At 41.6% G+C, this 16,728-nt stretch overlaps 1 protein-coding gene across 1 annotated transcript in view; it reads left to right on the forward strand.

Annotated features, from left to right (window-relative positions):
• pknox2 (pbx/knotted 1 homeobox 2) overlaps positions 1-16,728 on the forward strand; it is a 118,630-nt gene that overhangs the window by 80,711 nt on the left and 21,191 nt on the right. The gene's annotated exons all lie outside the window — the stretch shown is intronic.

The raw sequence follows: 16,728 nt of genomic DNA on the forward strand, positions 1-16,728 counted from the left end.
TTAAATACCCTGCATTCTATTTTTCTCTTACCGAACCTTTTCGCCATGATCCCGTTCTCTGAGAGAGGGGCCGGTTTCGGATTTTTTTTTTCTGGCGTTGCCAGATAACGGCACAGAAAGATGCACCAAATGTCACCTTATTGTATCTGTGTTTATGAAATAGTTACTAATTAATAGTTAAAAATGAAAACGGTTCACTAAGGAACATTTTATTGCAAAAGCCCAACTTTATGATCAAAGACAAATCCACATCGATGAAAAATAAATCAAAATACTCTGTGGTATTTTCAGGGGGCCGAACCAAATGCGGAGGCGGGCCGGATTCGGCCCGCGGGCCGTAGTTTGGGGACCACTGGTCTATCCAATCTTAAAACACAATTTAATGGCAATAATGAGGATGCTCAATATTTTTTCAGAGATGGAGTCACATGCAGTGACAGTCAATAATTTTGCTCCTGTTCGTGTTCAGAAGTTATTGTAAGCACGTCTCTCACAATTCAGAGGTTGTGGGTTAAAATCCGGGCACCGGGCTTCCTGTGTGGAGTTTGCATGTTCTCCTGTTGCCAATTGAATTTTCAGCAGATACTGCGGTTTGCTGCCACACTATTCCAAAAGTATCCGTAGTCGGTTCAGGAAATGACTAAACTTCTTATTAAAATCAAAAAGAGAAATGGAACCTTACTTTTCACTAGAATATTGATGCACCCTTATAATTAGCTTCTACTATGCATTTATGAAATAAATTATTCAAAATCCGGAGATTTTACCGGGCTGGATTATCTTCGGGTATAGACAATTGAATTGTTTTGGGGCCAAATGTGAAGCGAGGTGCCTTTTGTCTGTTGTGTGTTTCTGTAATGATGACACTGCAGACTGTATGGGGTCGTCTGTTGGCCCCGCTCCCTCGGGTCCCACCCGGGGGTACCCGCCGGCACCGTCTAAGTAGGTGCGAGCCCCTGCACTCAGGCCTGAGGCAAGCTGCTGTAAAATCCTTCGCGACTCCTCTGAGATACAAGACTTGCTTTGATGTGAGGCGAACAGCCATCTTTGGAGCAGTTTTTTCTTGATTGGAGACTCTGCTTCTAATCATTCCCTCCTCACTATTGTCATTTTTTTGGGGGTAGCATTCAATTGCCTTTCTCGTCGTTCGTCAACCAAATGCAGATTAAAAACTACCAGGTAGCCTCACAACATATGTACTGTATCGCGCATGGGATAATCCACCCCCCGCCCCCCCACCCAACCTCTCTCTGCTTCTGAAAATACATTAATGTTAAAAGCCCTTATGTTTTTCATTAGCAGCTTGATTGGAGTGTTTGTAACAGCTGTGATCTGTGTATCCAGGCTTTATTGCACTTAGATGCCGGTGAATTCAAAATGGCTTTTCACATGCAAAGCAGAGGATGGAGGCATACCGCGTTTCCAGGTGCTATGCTCGTACAATGCATGCTCTATGAATCATGGTGGACTAGATCATCAAAAATACATATTTCCACTGATGGTTGAACCTTTATGAACCATATTGGAGGTCTCAAACCTGCAGCCTGGGGGCCATATTCGATCAGCAGAATGATAGTTTGCGGCCCCCGATTTGACATCAATGTTTATTGTTCGTGCAGCCCCCTGCCTTTTTTGTGTCATTGCCCTGGGCATTTTGTGTGTGTGTGTGTGTGTGTGTGTGTGTGTGTGTGTGTGTGTGTGTGTTTTAAATCACCTCTTGGGCTACCATAGCTCAGGCTCATGACAGCTTTCAGTGAAACGTAATTCTGAAGAATGGTTGGAGTCTCTCTTTTTTCCCCCTCCTCTTCCATATTGTTTTCCGTCCACATCTAAGATATTCGGGATCTTAAGAGCGACCTGCCAGGCTTCTCATTCCGTCCCCCCCATGTTGCTGTCTTGCTCCTCTGAACGGGTTCTAACTGTGTTTTTTGTATACATGGCCAATAAATCAGATTCGGATTCTGAAGTGACATTAAGTGGAAGCAAAAGATATCTGTCATGTGTTTTTGAAAACCTGCCCTTAAGACAAAGGTTAGCGATGAAAACGCCCAATTTCAAGAAAAACGAGTGGCAGATTTTTTTGTTGTGGTTGAGCACAGGAGCGCCCCAACATTTCTTGAATGCCCAGAGAAAATTGCGGTACTCAAGAAATCAGACATCATTACTGAACCAGACATGCTGAGGAGGATGCAAAGTAGCAGGGAGATGAGAGAGAGGCCCGGGTCAGCAATCTTGTAAATGTTCTCAAGAACCGTTAATGGTCTGAACTGTTATTAATGAAGATTGAGAAGACTGGATTAGTTGTACTTTTTTTCCCAATACTTCAACACCATATTTGTGGAATACTTAATGCAGCCCAGACACAGCAATATTCTTTCTCCAGCGTCCTTACCATCAGTTACGTTTGAGACCCTTGAACTATACAATTTTAGTCTAATACAAGTAAGGCATTAGAACATCATGTAACACACACACACACACACACACACACACACACACACACACACACACAGGTGGGACAATGCATGCTCTATGAATCATGGTGGACTAGATCATCAAAAATACATATTTCCACTGATGGTTGAACCTTTATGAACCATATTGGAGGTCTCAAACCTGCAGCCTGGGGGCCATATTCGATCAGCAGAATGATAGTTTGCGGCCCCCGATTTGACATCAATGTTTATTGTTCGTGCAGCCCCCTGCCTTTTTTGTGTCATTGCCCTGGGCATTTTGTGTGTGTGTGTGTGTGTGTGTGTGTGTGTGTGTGTGTGTGTGTGTGTGTGTGTGTTTTAAATCACCTCTTGGGCTACCATAGCTCAGGCTCATGACAGCTTTCAGTGAAACGTAATTCTGAAGAATGGTTGGAGTCTCTCTTTTTTCCCCCTCCTCTTCCATATTGTTTTCCGTCCACATCTAAGATATTCGGGATCTTAAGAGCGACCTGCCAGGCTTCTCATTCCGTCCCCCCCATGTTGCTGTCTTGCTCCTCTGAACGGGTTCTAACTGTGTTTTTTGTATACATGGCCAATAAATCAGATTCGGATTCTGAAGTGACATTAAGTGGAAGCAAAAGATATCTGTCATGTGTTTTTGAAAACCTGCCCTTAAGACAAAGGTTAGCGATGAAAACGCCCAATTTCAAGAAAAACGAGTGGCAGATTTTTTTGTTGTGGTTGAGCACAGGAGCGCCCCAACATTTCTTGAATGCCCAGAGAAAATTGCGGTACTCAAGAAATCAGACATCATTACTGAACCAGACATGCTGAGGAGGATGCAAAGTAGCAGGGAGATGAGAGAGAGGCCCGGGTCAGCAATCTTGTAAATGTTCTCAAGAACCGTTAATGGTCTGAACTGTTATTAATGAAGATTGAGAAGACTGGATTAGTTGTACTTTTTTTCCCAATACTTCAACACCATATTTGTGGAATACTTAATGCAGCCCAGACACAGCAATATTCTTTCTCCAGCGTCCTTACCATCAGTTACGTTTGAGACCCTTGAACTATACAATTTTAGTCTAATACAAGTAAGGCATTAGAACATCATGTAACACACACACACACACACACACACACACACACACACACACACACACAGGTGGGCATTCCGTCAGTACTGATGGAAAGTCCATCCGTCTGTCTCTGACTGACATCCGTTTTGCTGACAAATTATATACCTGTAATGGTTGAAAAGGTCAACTGTTTTAACCCTTTCAGGGACAGCGGTTACTACAGTGGACAGTTTATCAGGTTATCAGGTTACAGGGTGCATGAAAAGGTTAAATATTGCAAAATATGCTAACATTGCTTTTCACTTGTTAGATGATAATTCTCATCCTCAAATTGACATTCCTGAAATTAGATAATGTAAAACATTAATATGAAAAATCTTTGGTGGTAAATAGTGGGCTAAGTTGCGAGAACATTGTTACAGATTTTCTTAAATTTTCTGAGCAAAAGTATCTGAATCAGAATCAGTTTTGTTGGCCAAGTATGCAAGAAACACACAAGGAATTTACTTCCAAGTTACAACCCGTTCAGAGGAACATAGACAAACCAACATGGGGGAGGCAAAGCAACAAGTCTGGCGGGTCGATGTTAAAGATGTGGAAGGAAAACAGTCGGGAAGAGGACGGGGGAAAAAAAAACCCAATAAACTCCAACTCATTCTCTCAATGGGAGCAGGCAAATATTAATCGACAAAATGCCAATACCGGTCAGGTTTTATTTGTATTTCTTATGTATAATGTTTTTTTATTTATCTGTACAGTGGTACCTCTACTTACGAACATCTCTTCAAACGAAATTTTCAAGTTACGAAACGCCTCAACAGGAAAATATTGCCTCTTGTTATGAAAGCAATTTCAAGATACGGAAGGTAAAAATACAGTATGGATTGCTAGTCGCACCTCAGAGTTTCCTGAACGCAACGTACTTATAGCTGCTCTGCCATTGGCTATTACCTAGCATTGTCCCGGCATCCGTTGGCTAAGAGGGACCTCTCCCGAATGTGTCTATGTGTTTCGATAGATAAATGGCTAGATATGTGTCTATGCAGCATTCTCACCATTCGCCCCTCTGGCCATGAGGCGATCCGATACTTTTACATAAAGGTGAATCACCCAGATAAAGTGTTCACCAGTCGGGTGATCGCTCAGTATGCTGATGTTTGCCTTGGACATTTTCGAAGGATTGTTAAAAGCTGACATAAGCAAACGTCCTTGGATCAGATCTATACAAAGAGCCTGGCAAAAACCACTTCTGAAAAAGAACATGAACTAAAGAGGGCAAAAAAATGATAAGGACGCAGTTTAAAGTTAAATGACCATCATTTTTATTCTTTATTCTTTGTTTTTTTTACGCTATGCACAACCCTCATTTATTGTGCAATAATCTACTAATTGTAACATGTATTTACATATTTCGATGCATTTTTATGCTTTAGAAAACATTTTTGTCTGAATTTTCGGGGGGGCTTGAAACGGATTAGGGCAGTTTCATGGAAAACACGTCTCTACTTACAAAATTTTCTAGTTCAGAAATTTCTTCCAGAACCAATTAATTTCGTAAGTAGAGGTACCACTGTATACATTTGCTGTACAATGAGAGGGTGAGAGCAGTGAGCAATTGCACGCACATTCACTTAAGAGGGAACACTGATGAGGGGTATAATGATTCATCTTTCTGTATTCGAATCATTTGATGCAGTGGTCATGGCTTGCTATGATATGATTTTTTTGTTTGTTTGTTCATATTAACGGCGCTTAGAGAAACGCAGCCTTTTTTAACAGCTCCGTCCCTCTAACTGGTCATCTATAGATTTAAAAAAAACAAAAATCATGGGTTAAATTGCTCAAGCGGGTTGAAAACAAGCAAAACTAGTTGCTGGATATCTGCAATACACTTGACAACCACGCAAGTGAATTTATGTTCATACAGTTGTCCTGCTACTTTTTCCCCTTCTTTGAGTGGGTAATTGGGAAAAGCCGCTGAGCAGAGATGTGTGGGTGAGTGGAAAAGGCCATCCCGTGTCCCTCAGAATCAATTGGGGAATACGAGCGCCGAAGCTGGGGGATCCCTGCTCGCCACCAAACTGGACCATACTATGGATGCGCTGATTGATCGGTGGCCCATAATTATCGGTCACATCTGGTCAAAGGCCAATTGGTATGGCCAAAAGGATGTTCCTCTACTATAACAATTACTTGACCATCTTAACCATGTCTCAAACTTATAGTTTGTTGAAATTATTATTATTATCATTATTAAATTTATCTGTCCAAGACGGACAAAGAGAATATTGATGTTATTTACAACCGCAATGTTCGACACTGGTTTGTTGTGAAGATAATTTCCCCAGAGAAGTCATACTTTTTTTTTTGTAAATGAATTTGCTTTAAAACTGGTCATTCTAGGGTTTTTTTTCCCCTTTTCTTTTTTTATAGCCGCTGATAATCAACTATTAAGACGTGTAATCAAGATTTGCTCTCCGCAGAATCAGGATTGTTCTCAGCGGAATCAACACTTTTTCTCTGCAAGTCCTTGAAGGACCGGACAACACAAAGAAACTGAACATTTAATGATTTTTTTTTTTTAAGCAAAGTGGTAACAGGATGCCCCCCCCCTCCCTCCCCCATGACACGTCTGGACACTATTTGAACTCACTGCATTAATCTGCATTGGTTAAATCGACTGTATATCACGTGGTGGCCATTTTGGGTAATTTGGAGAAGAAAATGGTTACGTGGCTTTTTTGTGTTCCACTCATCTTTTCCCAAATAACCCAAAAAGATGATGCCTGTGGAAGGTAAACCCTATATTAATTAAATATTAATTAAACACAGTCTAGCATAATTAATTTAAAGAGATGAATAATTAATGTATTTGGGATCTTTTTTTTTTTTTAACTTGGATGCTCTCCAACACATAACCCACCCCCTTCTAAAAACCTTGGTAAAAGATGTTTTCTTAAAGGGGAAGTTGATATGTTCTATGCCCCTAGTCTAAAAACAGCGTTCTGATAAACATTGTGTTTTTGGATTATTAATGAACACAAAAATATACACCTGTTTTTATCTATCTCATGAGACAGCCATTTTGCCACTTGCTCTCAACTGAAATTGGCATCACAAGGGCTCAGCTTGCAAATGTGATATGACCAAACGCAGAAAACAGATGAACCGTGATTGGTCGTTAACTGAGCCCCGATCAACTGTGATGTCATTTTCATGCGACAGCAAGTCGCAAAATGGCTGCCCCCTTTCACGGATGAAAACAGGTAGATTTGGCAAGTTATTTCATATTCCACAAACAGAATATTAATCAGAATGCCATGTTTAGACTAGTGGGGGTACATAGAACATATTATTGCCAACATTTTTGACTTGACTTCCACTTATATAATCAAAGGCTAATTCGTTTATAGTTCACTAATGGGCCATGGTGATACCTCAGATTAGCATACTCCATCCATCCATATTTTGATCTTCACGCAGGGTACACCCTGAATTGGTCGCCAGCCAATCGCAGGGCACACATAGACGAACAACCATTTTTTGGGCACCTGGCTGCAATGTCTTACAATATGCCATTCCATGGAACCGATCGGCTCATTAAAGAGAAAAATATGCGGTGGGGTCCCACTAATCACAACTGTTACATTCAGCCTGATGTTATGTTGCACATTTCATTATTATTTTTTTTTAATTTACGTCACAGGTGTCGGAGTCCGGTCCCCGAGGGCTGGTGTCCTGCATGTTTTCCATCCCGCCCTGCTGCAACACCCCTGATTCAAATGAACAGGTTCAATGTCAGGCTTCCACAGAGCTTGCTAGTGATCTGATCATTTGAATCAGGTGTGTTGCAACAGGGAGACGTGGAAAACATGCAGGACAGCGTCCCTCCAGAATCTGAGTTTGACACCCCTGATTTACGTCATTGCCAGTCTGTTAAAATATGTTGTCACCTGAAACTGGTCCATTGAATACCGCTGCTTTCCAAAACAATCGCTTGTATAGTTGACAGACAAAATGTATGTTTTAGGTATGTTAATCATACTTCTTGAAATTACACATGCAATCATTATAGCCCTTTTTATACAACAAAGGGTTCTCGGCAGAATTATTCTTCCGAATCTGGGTCAATGGACACAGTATGTAAACAAACAAATGAAACTCATTTTAATTTTAACCTCTCACTGCAGTTAATAATCCAACCAACAAATGTTTTATCCGTACAACTAAAACATAGTAGACAACTCGAATTACTCGATGTGCAAAAAATGTATCATAATACGTAACTTGTTACCGTAATATAAAAGTACTGTAATTTGAATTTGACTCACACATTCTCACACACACACACACACACACACGCACACACACACACACACACACACACACAAATTGTGCAAAAAGACAGACGAGTGCTTTTTTATAGTGCTCTCTAGAACCAACAAAGTGAAAGCACAGACCATGGAGGTATCTGAAAAGATTTCAGAAAGAAAATGAAAAAGGTCAAGAGTCAAAAGCTCTGCCATTTCTCTTTTACCCACAGGGATTCAATGTTGTTTTCTTTTCTTTCTTCTTTTTTTTTTAAAAATTGTAATTACTAGAATGCAATTTTTTTAGAAGTGGACGCAGATCCCTCTCTGCATCTCTTGCTCTCTAATTACTAGAATTGCAATTTTTTAATAAGTGGACGCAGATCCCTCTCTGCATCTCTTGCTCTTTTGTTTGACGCAGAGTAATTGTGTGATAGGGGAATTAGCTTAATGAGTTGGGGCATTTACTATAAAGATCCTTCTGGAGCCTCTGCACTCTATTAAAAAAAAAAAAAAGCCTGTCTTTTATTTCTCAGGTTACACATGAAGCATTTAAGTGATGAGGGTTGGTTTGGCGAACAGATGCATGTATGCTCTTCATTGAGAGAAGCATTGCTATTGTCTCTTCCGAAACTGAAATATCCCGCTGATGCTTGAAAAACTTGAAAAGGAAACTACCTACTGCTTTAGAGCAACTACTTTTACACACATTTGTTTGATCGTGGCCTTCACCCTGGAAACTTTGGGATCAGCCTACGACATGCGCTGCATCAGTCAGCCACATAGGCCATGTTTGACGGGATTAGAGAAGCTAGGAGTTGACCGCCAGTAGCCACATGGATTATTTAGTCATGTTGGTTCTGTTGAGTAATCTTTAGTGCTGTGACTGGATTTATTGTGTTTATTTTTCTACGATTCATTTCCTCGTTGTCGTATTTTACGCTTGGTAATGCAACTCACATTTTCAATGGCAAGGGGTCAGGACAGTGGTCCCTCTAATTTTCCATGCATCTGAGCATTCACACAAACTTCCTGAGCATTCCTTGGACCACGTTGAGCAACATCAGACTTGCACACGGCAGACCAAACCAGTATCACACCTGTCCAAAACCTGCGATGAAAACAAGTTACGTAATGTCGTATGTTATGAAAAAAAATCAAATCACCTTCAAATCTCAACTCAACTCAACTGTATTTAGAGAGCATTTTAAAACAGCCACCACTGTATACAAAGTGCTGTACATGGAGCAACTATCATACATACAACAATAAAACAATATATCAAGAGTAAAGACGGTAGAAAGCACCAAACAGTAAAACTAAGATCAAGTCTGAGTCATGCTGAGTCAAATGCCAAAGAATACAAATGAGTTTTGAGGCGAGTTGTAAAGATAGGCAGTGAGGGGGCTTCTCGAATGTTCAGTGGGAGGTCATTCCAAAGAGAGGGACCAGCAACGGAAAAGGCGCGATCCTCTCTGAGCCTCCGCTTAGTTCTTGGTACTTCTAATAATGTCTGGTCCGCAGACCTGAGGCGGCGGGCAGGTGTGTAGGGGCGGATGAGTTCAGAGAGGTAAGGTACCGCGAGGTCATTTAAAGATTTAAAAACAAATAATAGCATCTTAAAAAGAACTCTAAAATGTATAGGGAGCCAGTGAAGGGATGGCAGAGTAGGAGTAATGCTCCCTCTTACGAGTACCAGTCAAGAGGCGAACAGCAGCATATCGAAATATCACATAATTGAATGGAAATTTATGACACGAATAAAATAGGCCCGGGCGTCCCGGTGCTCCAGTGGTTAGCGTATCGACCTCACAGTGCAGAGGTACCGGGTTCGAGTCCAGCTCCGGCCTTTCTGTGTGGAGTTTGCATGTTCTCCCCGTGCCTACGTGGGTTTTCCCCGGGTACTCCGGTTTCCTCCCACATTCCAAAAACATGCATGGCAGGCTGATTGAACACTCTAAATTGTCCCTAGATGTGGGTGTGAGCGCGGATAGTTGCTCGTCTCTGTGTACCCTGCAATTGGCTGGCAACCAGTTCAGGGTGTCCCCCGCCTACTGCCCGAAGCAAGTAGGTTCCAGCGCACCCCATGACCCTTGTGAGGATAAGCGGCTCAAAAAATGGATGGATGGATGGGGCCCAAGTTTCTTACTTTTATTTTAACACAGGTTATTTGAAGCATAATTGATGAAGCCGATCTGTATAACTCTGGTCCCACATTGTCCACTCATAAATAAAGGAAAATATGTCATTAAATAAAACACAAAAATTCCTTGTCACCTGAACTTTAAAACGCGTGAAATAGCTTCATTCAAGGTGCTCGTAAACTATGTCCATGTTTGGACTTCCTGAATGGAGCTCTCTATGTGTCGCCTGCGGTGTCTCGTCAGTGGTAAGTGTGAGTGTATGTGTGTCAATGTATGCTTCTAACTATGGTTGAACTACTGAGCGCGCACCCTCGGTCGCACTACTAAAACTGCAATGAAAGTGTCCTGTTTGTAGATTACAGCGGGGTGGAATAAAGGAATATAGAGTGCGGGGTGCGCACCAGCGTCACAGTGTGCGCTAAGAGGGTGAGAGTATTGCGCAAATGCTCACGTGCGCAACATAGAGGGAACATCGGGTCTGGACTGCAGGCAGGGCAGTCTAGTACCCACACTGCTTTACTACGAAGCCACCCGGTTGGCAGGCATGCACATTGTGGTGTGGCGTTGTCTTGCTGAAATAAGCAGGGGCAACATATTTTCCTCCAAAATCTGCATGTGCCTTTCAGCATTTATGGTGCCTTCACAGATGTATAAATTACCCATGCAAGTGGCACTAACACAGCCATATCCCGTCACAGATGCCGGCTTTTGAACTTTGCGTCCGTAACAGTCTGGATGGTTCTTTTCCCCTTGGACTTGTCAGACCATAGAATACTTTCCACTTTGCATCAGTCCATCATGGATGAGCTCGCGCCAAGAGAAGCCGGTGGCATTTCTGAATGTTGCTGATAAATGGCTTTCACTTTGCATCAGTAGAGGTTTACGTTGCACTTACGGATGTAGCCCCAAACTGAATTTACTGACATTGGTGATCTGAAGTGTTCCTGAGCCCATGTGGTAATATCTTTTATACCTTGATGTCGATTTTTGATGCAGTGCTGCCCGAGGGAGTGAAGGCCACAGGCATCGACTATTGGTTTTTGGCCTTGCCGCTTATATGCAGTGATTTCTCCAGATTCTCTGAACATTTTGATGATATTATGGACCATAGATGGTGAAATCCCTAAATTATTTGCAATTTTATGTTGAGGAACATTGTCTTTAGACTGTTTGACTATTTTCTCACTTCGTTTTTTCACAAAGAAGTGAACCTCACCCCATCACCACTTGTGAATGACAGTCCAGGAAAGCTCCTTTTATGCCCAATCATGGCACCCACCTGTTCCCAGTTAGCTTCTTCACCTGTGGGATGTTCCAAACAGGTATTTGATGAGCATTCCTCAACATTCTCAGTCTTCTTTTGCCACCCGTCCCAGTGCTTTTGGAATGTGTTGCTGCCACAAACAGTTCATGATTATTTGCTAAAAAAATTATTTATCAGTTTGAAGATTAAATATCTTGTATTTGTAGTGTATTCAATTAAATAGAGGTTTAACATGATATTCAAATCATTGTATTCTGTTTTTATTTATGTTTGATACAACATCATTATTATTCATTACCTTCTTTGTTTCACATCGGTGTTGCTGGCCATTCTTTTAATTTTGCTCTAAGCCACAATAAGCGTCTTGAAAGCACATGTGAGGTCTACAGTATCATCAAACATTTGCAAGGGATGTCATCATTGTATCATCCTGGTGTTCAAGTAATATTTAATGTTTTAAAATGACAGTGCTTGTATGAATCTGAACTGCACCATAAAGTACTTTTATCCACTGCATATGTGTCGATGCATGGCATAAAACAGGCTATGATTTTTCTTGTCAGCAGGTTACTCTGTACCTGTCTCCAGCTGCTGCTGACTACAGTGTGTGTGTGTGTGTGTGTGTGTGCGTGCGTGCGTGCGTGTGTATATACGCTGTAATTTTGAGATGACAAACCATCGTGATTAAAACCCGAAACAGCTCAATTTAGCCATAAAAAACTCATTTCTGCATACATTCGCCGCTTCGGACTAATAGCCGCAGGTCTCCACATTTTTAAATGGGATATTATCGTTATTATAAACCTATTGATAAAGAACAATGCCAAACACAACTATAGTTACACGGCATCCCAGAACCTTTCTCATACTTTTTTTTGTCACACGAGGCAAATTCGCAGATGATCTTCGACTCGGGTCGCGCTGCAGAGATTGCTGTGTTTATTGCATTTGTTCCCTACTTCTCATTAAACTCAAATCTGCTTATTTGACTGTGAAATCCTCCTTCACACAGCCGTGCATATCACGAAGCACACACGCTTCTGTTTTTGTCCCTCTCACTTCAGACAGCCAGCCTGTTCCTCCCCCAACTGTAAATCATGTTGTTCCAACCGCAAATAGCTGATAGGTATTCAGTATGAAAGTGCATTTGGACACTTTCATTGGTCCGCTAAGACGTGATTGGTCATTTAATTGGTCAGATGTAAAAAGAATGGATAAATCTATTGACAGCTTGATGCTCGTCAGTAAAAATTAACAACCATCCGTGCTCACACTCACACCTCGGGACAATTTGGAGTGTTCAATCAGCCTGCCATGCATGTTTTTGGAATGTGGGAAGAAACCGGAGTACCCGGAGAAAACCCACGCAGGCCTGGGGAGAACATTTAAACTCCACACAGGGAGGCCGGAGCTGGGATTGAACCCACGACCTCTGCACTGTGACCAGGCCGCTAGTCTGAACTCTAATAATCCTAATTTCAAAAAGAAAATTATAATAAAACAACAACAACAACACGAGAGAAATTGAGAAAGGCAGGTTAAACAGAAAAACTGAAAAATACGAGGGTTTGTTTGGATAGTGTACAAGGTTCTTTTTCAGTGTCTGTGTGTGTGTAGGCATGTGCATGATATGTGTCCCAATCCCTCACATACAATCTTAAACGGAACGGGAACATCGGGGGACCGTTTAGTGAGCATATGCGACCTTGAAAGAATCCAGACAAACCCTGTCGAGAATGCAACATTCGCAAATGTTAGCTCATGTTAACTCAGTGGGATACGGTCTTTATGTTGGAAACATTATGGAAAGAAAGCGAGAGAGAGATGTCCAGCTTGCTCACTCTGCAGTGTCACATCAACACATACCATGAAATCCCACTGTCCTTTTTTTCCGGACCCCTTCGGTGGACTTGATAAGGGTGTTGTTTTGAATTGAACCTGCTTTCATGCACACCTTAGTATTTGTCTTTGGCAGATTACAAACATTTTGGTGGTAAAACAATTAAGATTTTTTGAATCTCTTAACCTTGGTGAGCTTGAACTGTTTCATGCAAAAAATAAAAAATAAAATAAAATATGTCATGCCTTCCTCAAGAGACATGGACAGGCACAACATAATTTAAACCAAGTTTAGCCACGTTCAGCAGTAGTCAAGCGGGCGGAATTGGATGGGGGGCAGGACAGAATGCTAATGTGTGAATCCATCCAATCCAATTTGATCACTTACAAAAAATGAATAATGTAGAACATGAGTGTCAAACTCAAACAACGGGGGCCAGATCTGGCCCATATCATTTTGTGTGGCCCTCAAGAGCAAGTCAAGCATGTCACCTTTTACACTTTATCTTGTTACGTACTTTAACGTAAACAATGGCTGAACAAACCATTATGCTAGACTTCTGATTTCAAAACTAGTTATCCACCCATTTGTTGTGCACTGTATATGTACTATGTGGAGATGATCAAACATTTACACGGTTTCACAAAATTCACAGTCATAATGGCCCTCTCAGGGAAACCGTAACGACAATGTGGCCAAAAACGTGTTTGACGCCCCTGGTGTAGAGTATGGAACTTCTTTATTCTGATCCAGCCAATTTTCAAGTCAATCGGGACAAGCTCCAAACTGATCATAGAGAGTGATGTAAAGTTTTTGCACATGAAAGCAGTGTGTACGTGCGTGTGTGTGTGTGTGTGTGTATGTGTGTGTGTGTGTGTGCGTGCGTGTGTGTGCCAGTATACAGCCATCGAGGGACTGCATGAATAAATCACATAACTGTTAAATCATGAATGTCCATGGCCTTCCAAAGACCACCTTTCAAAAACATAACTTGTTAGAATTGGATCTAAAGGTTTTAAGGGATCTGGCTCTGATGTGATTGACTTCAAATGTAGAAAGATTTTTTCACCTTCCATCTTACCCTTAGCATAGGTTTAGCTGCTTGAGCTGCCACATTCTTTGGCTTCATGTTAAAGTCATCATGGACCCCACTGACCTCTGATTCTCTGTTTTGGGTTTTTCCTCGGTGACCCAGGACAGTGCAGTGCCAGGGGGTGTGAGATCGTGCTGACTCCACTTGCTGGCTGTCCTGTAAATCGCTGTTTTATGGCCCTTGTAATGATCCCCGAGCCAGCAATTTTCACTCTGTCGCACTGCAGATAGAACCTGCTGCTTATGGCTGCCGACATGATGGGGGTGGGGAGGGGGTGGTTGAAGGGCTCAGGATGGTTGGAAAAGGTATTGTAGGAGACGGGCAAAAACACATTGGAGAATGATGGCTAGGCAGTGATGTGCCAAGTGCAGTTTTATTCTCGTTAATGAAAATGCATGCATTTTCATACCTCAGCTACGTTAATTCTGACTTCTTGGGTAAAGGTCATTGAAATTGTGAAGGTTTTGTTTTTGACCGGCTCCAATGTTGTGAGGTTATACAAAATGTATGTTCAGTTTTCACACCCATTCTGAGGAGCAGGGCTAAGGCTGTGGTGACTTAGATTCAACCCACTGATCATTGATTTTTTCTTTTTTAATTTTTTTTTTTTAAAGGCCCAAGATCTGAATTTTACTTTTGGAAACAAAAAAAAAACATTTTGTTTGTGCAGCATGAGAGTCCAACACAGTGGCAGCACCTGGGTAATGTGTAACTGTGCCTACCCTGAAGAAGAAACGTTTCCCCATTCCAAAGTGGTCAGTTGTCATCTGACAAAAACTATGTCAGCTTTGGTGAACTGGATGATCGTTCTGATTGGTGAATATCACTTCATTGACACCTAGGTTGACAGTGGTCAGTAACATTTTAATACAATAAAAATGAAAACTAGGTAGGCAGAGGGTGTTCCCCAGTGCCTTTCTTCTGTTTTCGGGATTGAAGTTAAAATGTAGGTTTTGGCTGCACTAAGTTGCTGGCGGCCATATACTTGGGCCATACCTCTCGCACACATTTTCACTCCAAGCTTTGCTAATTTCATCGACAGGTACATATGAAATTATGAATTTGGTAAGTACTGTTGGTCTGTACATGTCTGTATATAGTGTAATTCTGTCGCTTGGCGGTGGCCGTACTGCTCACACACATTTTTACTCCAAGCTTTATTTCATCCACAGTTACATATCAAATTATCAATCTGATTAAATGCTGTTGGTCTGTACGTGTCTGTATATTGTGTATTTCTGGCGCTTGGGGGTGGCCGGCCAGGGCCTGTTCACTAATAACCCAGAAATGTATTTTTGACATGTGTGAAAGCATATGTGCATTTTGATTGGCTGTCATCTGTTATGTCGCCATACCCTGCAAATGTGATTTAAATGTTGAATTGCAGTAAAACCAGTGGCCAAGTCTCGGCTGCTCATGAAAAGTATTTGCCAAAACCAGCGCACTGCTTGAGTTCTCGCAAGTTCTGACGCATCATTCAGTGTGCACCCGCCTTCAGTGGTTCAAAACTTTCCATCTCACACTTTCCGCCTCCAGAACTCAGTGACCCCCCTCAGCCCACAGCCTATCACAGATACGATCATTTTTAGATGTATTTATCTGAAGATAGATTTTCAGGTCACATTTTTTATGTCAAGCGCTGCTCTTAGTGTATATATGTCTTGAAAGTGAGGGTACCAGATTTATGCTGAAGATCAGTTCGCTCCTTTTTTTGGAAATTTCACCATTAATTTAATATTATTTTAAACCAGAAATGTGCCATGGGAAATTAGCTGTTTCACTTAATATGGCTGAAAATGTATATTTATTATTACAAATGTCAATGTTTATGCCAGAATAATGGCCTGCAGAAGAAATATATGCCCTCCCATTAGATGGCAGAAGGGACTAGAAACTGTATAAATATCTGTTGCCGTTCAGACAACGGAATGAGTCAGGGCTTGAAGTTTTTGCGTTTTAAATGAGCTTTGTGTACCACCTAGTGTTTACTTTCTAACTAAGATCTCGGGGCGCTGTACATACGGCGAGTACCGACAGGCCCTTCGCACTGTATCCCATGTTCGTCATTGTTTTTCATGTTTCTTGTGCAGAGCGTGCCTGTTAAGTCCAATTACCCCATGGGGATAAATAAAGTTTCCTGAATCTGAAAAAAAAAAATTAAACAAAAAAATAACCAGCTTGGATTTCAAACTCAGTCAGTTTGTGAGTACCGTATTTTCAGCACTATAAGGCGCACCGAAAAGTCTTCAGTTTTCTTAAAAGCTCACGGCGCGCCTTAAAATCCGGTGCGCCTTATGTATGGTCATTACGGTAATATGTCGACCCCAAGATGGCTCCTTGCTGGAGACATGCTTACAATGTTATAACTTGCTGTTGGTTCAGTGAACTGTGTCGCTGATTTATTAAATACGTTTTTGTTGCAGCTCCAAAAAAAGGAGAGCTGTGGTGTTATTTTTTAAAACACACTTTATGAATGGTTTTCACAGTCTCAACAAATACAGGTACGTCTTTGTCCGTCTCCATGCCTTTTCTTCTTCCGTTCAACTCGAGAGGTGTTCATGAC

The sequence above is a fragment of the Hippocampus comes genome, unplaced genomic scaffold (assembly GCF_001891065.2).
Source record: "Hippocampus comes isolate QL1 unplaced genomic scaffold, H_comes_QL1_v1.1 scaffold248, whole genome shotgun sequence".
In the NCBI taxonomy this organism is placed as follows: domain Eukaryota; kingdom Metazoa; phylum Chordata; class Actinopteri; order Syngnathiformes; family Syngnathidae; genus Hippocampus; species Hippocampus comes.